The sequence below is a fragment of the Corvus hawaiiensis genome, chromosome Z (genome assembly GCF_020740725.1).
Source record: "Corvus hawaiiensis isolate bCorHaw1 chromosome Z, bCorHaw1.pri.cur, whole genome shotgun sequence".
Taxonomy (NCBI): Eukaryota; Metazoa; Chordata; class Aves; order Passeriformes; family Corvidae; genus Corvus; species Corvus hawaiiensis.
In genome coordinates, this window is record NC_063255.1 from 73,568,378 (window position 1) to 73,577,263 (window position 8,886).

An 8,886-nucleotide genomic window follows, 5' to 3' on the forward strand; every position below is an offset into this window, starting at 1 on the left:
GCACATCCTGGGTGCACATCCAGGCAAAAATTACCACTGTGGTAGACTGTAAAGGAACTGCTCACACACATGTTACTGGTCAGACAAAGATCCTCTCAAGTTATAGGACAGATGGCATCTGGAATCACCAAAACCCCCCACCCTGAATATGCCTCTGTGGTTAACTGAAACTTGGACTGTAAGTTAAACCACCAAGACAGGAACTTGAGATAAAGGTCAGTTGTCCATTATCTCAGGCATAGGTGGAGGAAAGCAAAGCTGAGGGAGAATTTGTCACTGATAGTGACAGGATTTATGTGCCATGAGGAAAGCAAACTCAGCAACTGTGCTGAGATCAGCTTGGACTGGGTGAAAGGTAATTCAGGCGAAGGGAGATTACAACCACTGACAAAAAACCACCAACTCAAAAGAAGAAAAAGACTGAATATGGGACTAAGTAGCATTAGAGGTGAGGGAATCATTTAACTAATAGAATAAGAGAACAGTGTAAAAAACAAGCATTAATTTCTTTGTTTGCTAAAATAGATAAATAATGAACAATTTTCAATGACTTGAGGATCCCCACTGTTGAGAAGCCTAGGCTGGAGAGGGAGCAACAGGATGCTGCTGTATCGATGGGCGATGACTCTCTTCTGCTTCATCTGACTCTCTCCCCTCTTCCACTCTTCACCCTTTGCTTTTATCTTTTTCTTTCTATCTCTCTACCTCACATTTACTATTAAATAACTTATTTCTGGCTTCGGCATATGATCTTGTTTGCACCTTAATTTGGGCAGAGGCATCTCTCAACAATAGGATCTTAACATGTCCCAAAAGGTGCCCTAACAGATATTCTATCATTAGAGCTGTACTTAGCCACTCTTCCTATTTGAATTCTTATGCATCAAAAATAATCTTAATAATCTACATTATGTGGGTGTATGCAGCTTATAAATTCTTCAAAATTTCATGTTCTCCTACAATATTCGCAGAGAATTCTCTCAAAATCTTTCCCGGTTTTTGTTCTGCAAAAAGTGGGAGGCTGCTGCCTTCTCTCTTTCATTTTCTACCAGCTGGGAGAAAAGGGATTCATAAAGTCAATTATTATGAGAAGAGATAGCAATTTCAATTAGCACAGCAATTTTCATATATCATGATGTCCCAAGGTACTTGAAAATAATATATTGTAAAAGGACTGGGTTATTTTTAGTGGCATTTTTAACTGTTGTCACCTACTTTACCAACTCACTTTCCTTCTGCATGCTTCACTTGAAGTATAGGTCATGCATAACTCTGTAATTAACAAGTCAGTGCAGGAAGACAGAAAGAGCAGCAGTTTTTAATTCATTAGCTTTTCACCTTTGAAGACCTGTGCTTAAAGCTTACTTCATCTCTGTCTGCCCCCAGGCTCATGTTGATATATCTGCCTCTCTTTCTGAGCCCAAGCCATTGTTAATTGCAGTACTCCAACCACACACTAAAAAAAAAAAAAAAGGGAGCAGCAAAACCTTGCACTTCTCACTGATCAGATTTTCAGTGCTCTTCTTTTTTACGTCTCTTTTAATCTTCCCTTCTTTGGGAGGAGGTAATTTGGAAATTAAAAGTGGTGTTTTATACTGGCTCTCTTTCTGAACTCACTTCTTTTATTTGTCACTAGTATAGGCTACTGGGTATATCAGCTTGGGAGCATTCAGTAGTGACTTTCTCTCTGAATTAGCTCTGAATGATTTCAGGTTCTCTTCATCATGCCAACAATGTTCTTGATCATAGTGAATTTCTACGCATCAAACATTGCCAGCATTTGCCAATCTTTCGCCCATTAGGGGCTCCTACATTTCTCATCGGAAAATTCCAGTGGAAAGTGGTGGCGTACATTCTGGACACTGTATTTATGCAATCAAAACACAGTCAACTGGCCCTGACCAAGTTGTAAAAGAGCACCCAGAGACCCTAGAGTGTCAAAAAGCTTTATCTTCTGCAAACTCATTCAGTATCAAATCAATAAAGTAATGCAAAATATTATGCATACGAGTGTATCCAAAATGATCTCTTATGGATGTTTTCAGCCCTACTTATGTGATTCCAACTTGTGGTGGCCGGTGAGCCAGTGGTACAAAGGACAAAGAGAGTCTGCTGGTGGGACAGTCCCTAAGACCAGAGTGTCGTCCCCAGGTTATGGTGAACAGAAGAGGCTTCCCCTGGGACGCTTTGCTTTTGCTTTGTTAATGTATCCCAGTTCTGCTTCCCTTGCTGGCCGTTGGCCTTCCCACCCCATATGTCCCATGTCCTAGAAAGTTCTCACTCCAGGTTCCCCCATTGGCCCTTGCCCCTCACCACTCCCCCAGAGCTTCCCCATTGGTTCCCATTCCCTAGTCCCCCCTGTGTACCGCCCCTGTGCCCTCAGATGTCCCTGATGCTCGATCTGCTCCCATACTTAAACCTGGACCTTCCATTGTTCTTGGTCTTTGTCCTTGGAGCCCTCCACGAGTGTGGCTGCAATAAATCGCTCCTGTGGAACTCTATACAGAGACCCTTTCCTATCTCTTTGCCGTTGACCCATTTTAAGGAGCTATCCATGTGTGCGTGCCTGTACACGTGTGTGAGTGTGTGGTGGTCCTGCCGAGTGGCTTTGCTTTGAAGATGCTTTTAGGAAGGTTGCGGCATGTAGGAGTTTGGGTGGGTCGGACGGTCGGGACGGACGGAGACGAGAGATCTCTGAAGTCAGATCTTGGAACATGCGATTTATTGCAAAGGGCGTGAGTACAGGGGCACTTCTTAGAGCTGCCAGCCGCAGCTCGGAGCAGGCCCAAGAAAGCAAGAGTGTAAAAGTAAGAGCAAGTAGGTAAGAGTGGAGTAAGAGTGAGCGAAGAGGAGGTAAGTGAGAGAGTAAGCGGGTAAGGGAGTAAGTAGAGTGGTACAGAAGTTCTCATTACAATACAATAAATCATCTTCTGTACTGAATATTCTAATTTTCACTAGCCAATCTAATACAAGATAAAAATCCTATAGCATTTACATACAGCCTATAAGAATTGTTATATTACCATAGAGTGTTACATCTTAACTCCTAAAAACTACTCTTTGGACCCCTTCTGCTGAGCTAGTAGGGTCTGCTCTGACCCTTGGACCTGCCTGCAAGCAGAGGGTATTGTTCAATCAAAAGGGGATTACCTTCAGTCGGCCATACCATTGTTTTCCAGTTGTTCAGTAACTAAGACTTGGTATCTCAAAGGTGGCCTTCATTTTGATGTCACTTATAGTTTTCATATTCCCAAAATCTTTTGTCAGGCAGTCATATTTATAAGGCTTTCCTGTTTCATCTTCCCCAACAGCGGCACCCCACGGTCCAGCACCACAAAGCCACAGCGCCCAGCTGGCAACACCAACTAACTGTGGAACTATTGAATTTGCATTTGCAACATTCTTTTAAAAAGGTAAAAAAACAGTTCAGTCTTTCTTTTACATACTTTCATAACTTCCCAGTCACTAACAGATCTAAACTCTCAATGCATTTTAAAGGACAATCCCTATTTTAAATAGCAGAAACCGAGGCAATTCAGACTGGTCCATTCCACACTCACACAGACACACACACACACACATAACTGTGTTGCAAAAAGTTGCAAAAGCTTTCACATAGGTGAAAAGCTATTAATAAAATCTAGAGCTCTATATTTTGTGGTACAGAAATACTTTTTTTTCTATGCTTCTGTCTGACATTGCTGTGGTACATCATAAATTCCCATGCATCATGAGTGCAGCCAAAGGAAGGCTAGGGAACCCTGCACCTAACCATCTGTCCTTCCTTTGAACACACAAAATACTATACAGGTAATGACACTGATATGGTCTGAAGGGCAAACTCTTTGGTGAAATTGTCAGTTTTGTTACCTGTGTTGGTTGTACCAGAAGTTAAAATACTTAAAATAGCTCTAACCACCTATGAGATTTTGGCGAAACAATAGAATTAATAAAGAGCTCCTGACCAAGCAAATATCCTATTTTAAAGTTTCTCTTGAGACAGATTACCCATAGATGCAGAAAATCAATATTCTGCAAATGCTGCGAAGTATTCAACAATGTATAAAATTTAATAATAATAAATAAAATAAAATAAAATAAAAATAAAATTTAAAAAAATGTAAAAATAAATTTTAAAGAATCTTTTCAGCTTGAACATTTGTGTGTTACAAATTACGTGTTACTTCTGAGATTACCTCTATCTAGACCTGATATGTATGCAATGTACTGCTGCTTTTCAACTTAGATTATTTCCTTATTCTTTAAAATTGTAACTGCCTTGAGCCTTTCTTTTATTTCCATAAAAAGAAATCTTCCCACTGCATTCAATTATTTCTTAAACTGTGAATTTAAAATGGTTGCCTTTTGCAAGCTTTTTGGTAGGCAGCTGCTTTCAATAGTTTCATATATACATACATATACATGTGTGTATATATATATATATAATGTATATATATACGTAATATTGTTGTCTGTCCTTTCAAATTACTGGCAAGATGTCTAAATGAATAGGGTCACTGTGAAAAATATACCCATCAAGTCTAGAAAAGGTTTACATCGCATAGATTCCATACTTTGTGTTGTAAAGAGCACAGCAGTTTAAGCATTTTTTTCACGTCCTCAGGTCTAGCCAAGTAGCAATTTTATGGTCTTTATCCTAACTACATGAATGAAGGCATCTTTTACATCCATCAAGCTGCAAAATCTAGTCCATTATACAAAAAGCTGTATAAATTAAACAACCCCAAGAAACACTCTCCCACCTGAATCTGGTTATCTAGAGCTGTCTGTGTCACATGGTTTCAGCATAAAACCAACTACCCAATCATTTTGAGATCACCATCACAAGTCGTTTACTTTTCAATCCTTAGCTGTCATGTCAGAATATGCCTCCTATGTATATGCCTGGTTATAATTAATGACATTCAGAAAAGACATCTAAATACATTTTCCAGAAGAAAACACATGGTGAGAGCCTGCAGAATAATCCTGGGACTGAACCAAGTGCACTTTACTGTGATGTCTTTATGCACTGCCTTAAATTCTACGTTCAGTGAATTGATATCTCACTGCATGACAAGGGTGGGAATGTGACTTTAGGACTGAAAGTTTTTCTAACCCTTGCTTGTATATTTTTAAAGCATTTTCATCATCTCAAGTATTTTCAGGAAGAAAGACCCTATGGCTTTCAATGTACAACTGCTCTCCATAACCTCTCTTTTGCTGCCTTTAAAGAGGCCATTAAAAGGCACCCTACACTTAAATATTTAACAACACACTTACATGGACCTTGTGCTACAGATAGCCATGCAGGACAGATCTCATAGGGATGCTTTTCAATATATTACCTCATTTAGGAAGTATCCTTTATGTAGATTTAGCATTCCAACATGGTATTAATTGTTCAGGAGGCTCAAAAGGATAGTTATCCATGGTTTCCATGTGTTTCCAGACTTCAGACACTAGCTAGGTTTTTGAGTCTAATTTAACCAATTCTGTAATTCTATTTAGTCCTAGCTCAGGCACTTTGTATTACTTCCCCTCACCTTGTGGCTATGCAGCAATCCCATTGTTGAAGTTCTTCATCCAGAAAGGGCTGGATACTGATTTCCTGTAATGCTTATTCTGGCACAAACAAGACTTTGATGTCAAAAGATGCAAACTTTACCCTGTGTTCTAACAGATTTTCTGCTTGTGTAAATCATCTCATGATATGTTTTGTATAAGCTCTATCCATCACATTTGTACTTGAGTTTTGAATTAAATATTAGTATAAATGACTCTAATTTTGTACAAAGCCAAGCAGAAATGAGGAATGCAGACTTTTCCAGGGTTTTTTGGGGAAGGTGCAAAAATATTCTTCAGGTAAAAAAACAGTAGCAGTAGCTGTGACAAGTGAAGGACAATCTCAAGCAAAAAGATGTCAATTACCCAGGTAAATTCCCACTTTTTCATTAGAGAAGTATTTTGTAGAGCATTATTAAATTTCTCTTCCCTAATACCCCCAAACACTCTTTATATTATAAAAACTTACTAACTTTGTTAATACATATATTAGTTCACATTAGATGCAGTAATGTAATGAGTTAGTCAAATTTTACAGGATTGTAAAATTCGATTTGTATTCTTCATGCTTAAGCAAAACAAAGTAAAAGGCAGCCTGGCCCTAGAAATAAGGACTTTGCTTCTTGGAAGATTAGAGCTGCCCATGAAGGACAAAGGATACCCCTCTACAACTGAGGTAACACCAGCATCCTTGCCCATCTAATATCCTACCAGAAGGATCTGGCATCATAGATACATCACTACTTCAAGACTGATCCCAGGGACTTCTACTATGGTTAGTAATGAGCAATATGGGTGCTAGGGCTTAGTCAAATCACATTGTATCTGAACATTTGAATTAAGAACCCTGTGTAAAGTCACATTTGGGGCATCCCAGTATGAATAGGACCCCTCGTGCTTGAAGCAAAACTTACTGTTGTGATTCTATATTTTTCATCCTACAGTGTCTTCTTGTTTGCATGGCCAGTTGCAAATCTGCAGCCCAGCACCACATGTGACATTCATGTATATGAACGTAGATTCTACATTTCACAAGAGAAATAGGATCCAAAATTATTCTGATTTCCTAAATTACTTTAGGTAGACTGACAACTTTCCTGTGCCGGTATGTTTGATACAGAGCAGTTAGTGAAAATATGTTGTCTATGGGAAAAAAATCTGCTTTACTATAATTAGTCTTTTTATTATTAATTTGTTACTGAATGTTTTTCCTTTATCTTGCTTGTAGAAAGTGGAGAAACACTACTGCCCACATTTTACTGATGGAGAATGAAGGCACAATGAAAGCAACCTCCCAGGAGTGAAAAACAGGGAGATTGGAGCAATTCAAGAATTCTGTTTCTGCAGGTTTAATACCCAGGCAAAACATCCTAATGCGTGAGTTTGTTTGAACAGTCACACAGTTGAAAATCTCCAGGATAAGTGTTCTCAAATAAGTTAACTGTGGAAAGTAGTATCTAGAGGAGTTCGCTTTCACACTTTTCACAGATACTTTTGAAAACAGCCTTAAACAAATAATGGATATTCTGCTAACATCAGGACTACATAAAGAGAGAGGTTGGTAATACTGGCATTTTTGCGAATGTTCTATATACTCAAGGACCCGTCTAGTTACTTCTGGGAGCCCCATATATTGTACAAGGCACAAACCAATGGGAATCTGAAAGCAAGCAGTTATTCAGGTACATGTAGAATGAACAGATGGTAAAATGTTTGAATACAGTGTTGTCATAGGTTACCAAGCATAGTCCCGGAAGGGATGTCCTTGCTAAGGGGTGCTTACAGCTTCCTCTGGGACCTGATAGAACCTATCAGCTGGCCAGTTTGAATATGGACAATTCTTTAAGCCACTTAAAGTTGTGACCGCCTCTGTGATCCACACTTAAGAATAGGCAAACTCCCCCCCAAGCCCTCTCTCGTTTCCGGCGCTGGGACAGGTGGCTGCGGGGCCCAAGCAGGGCTCAATGGGCCCGGCCCAGGCCCTGCTCGGGCCAGGCCGGGCCGGGCCACGGCTCCAGGATGAACCCCCCCACCAGGGTTGTGGGCAGCCGGAGCGGCTCGGAAACCCCCCCTCCACTGCAGCCAAGATTTCAGCAAAGCGGCACCTCTGTCCGGCAGAGGCCAGGTGACCAACAGCGATAGCCACACAGCTGCAAGGCTGAGGTGAGATTAACCCTTTTATTGCTGTGAAGAGCTGACAACCTGAGGGAAGAGAGAGAGGAGATGCTTAAAGCTGAAATTCTGTTGTGAAGCTATGATATATCAGAGCATCCCGTTGTAATTTCATGAAGATATGGGGGGTGGAGTGTTCAGCTCGTAAGCAAAAGCACCTGCGCTGAGATAGGTAGATGCTGACACAGCTGTAATTTCATGAGAAGTTTGGACAGGGAGAGATGGACCAGATGAGGACTTTTGCTCCACATGGGAAAGGAGAAAACCTCAGTTCCTAGAGATGCTCCCAGAGATAGTCTTAATGATGAAGATGAGGAAGACCCTTTGCTCCCAGGGAAGGAGAAGGGCCTCTGTTTTTGTTTCTGAACGGCTCAACCTTAAAATTGTACCCCAGAAAACTTCAAGAGTGGACCCTCGAAAGCAGTTGAGGGAAAAGCTGCAAGTTGGGGGAAGGGACTCACGTTGTGAGCAGAGAGACCTCTTCCTAAATGGACTGAACAATATTTGGAAGTGGGCGGCTGTCTCGTTGTGATAATGTTTTCATAGCAGGAGCAAGAAGAGACTTCTCTTTCTAAATGGACTGAACAAGGTTATTATGGAAGTGGTAAACAGACTGAACATCTCAAGGGTTGTCTTTTTACATTGTCAGTGGGAGAAGGGAGGAAGGTGGGGGGAGGAGGAGAGTTCTGAAGGTGGAATAACTTTTTTTTCTTCTTTTAGGTCTGTTAATAAACTTCTTTATATTCTTTCAAGTTTGGTGCCTGCTTTGCATTTCTCCTAATTCTTATCTCACAGAAGATAAACAGTAATGAGTATTTTGGACCAAACCACTACACTAAATCGGTGTTTCTGCCCAGTTACGAACCCAACCCACTACAAGGACAAAGTGCAAACTGGTGTTTTGCCTGGTGGTGACAGATAAAACAGTAATGAGACCAACTGAATAATCCTTTCTCCCCTTCCAATTGCTCCTACCTCAGCCCCTGCTCCTATAAGGGGTAAAAAAAAACCCAAACAAAAACCAGCAGCAACAACAAATAGCCCCCCTGCCCCCCAAAAATCAACCAACCCCCCAACACTGACTCTTTTAGCTTTATTCTGCTCTGTCCCAAATTATTCTGTTCCCCACCATTAACACAGAACACAGAG

At 40.6% G+C, this 8,886-nt stretch overlaps 1 long non-coding RNA gene across 1 annotated transcript in view; it reads left to right on the forward strand.

The window, feature by feature from the left end:
- Nucleotides 1-7,377, forward strand: part of LOC125320585 — a 46,218-nt gene extending 38,841 nt beyond the window's left edge. Inside the window, exons 3-4 of the long non-coding RNA XR_007201204.1 lie at nt 3,312-3,413; nt 6,794-7,377. This is a non-coding gene — a long non-coding RNA (uncharacterized LOC125320585). The remainder of the gene's footprint in view (nt 1-3,311; nt 3,414-6,793) is intronic.
- The last annotated feature ends 1,509 nt before the right edge of the window (nt 7,378-8,886 follow it).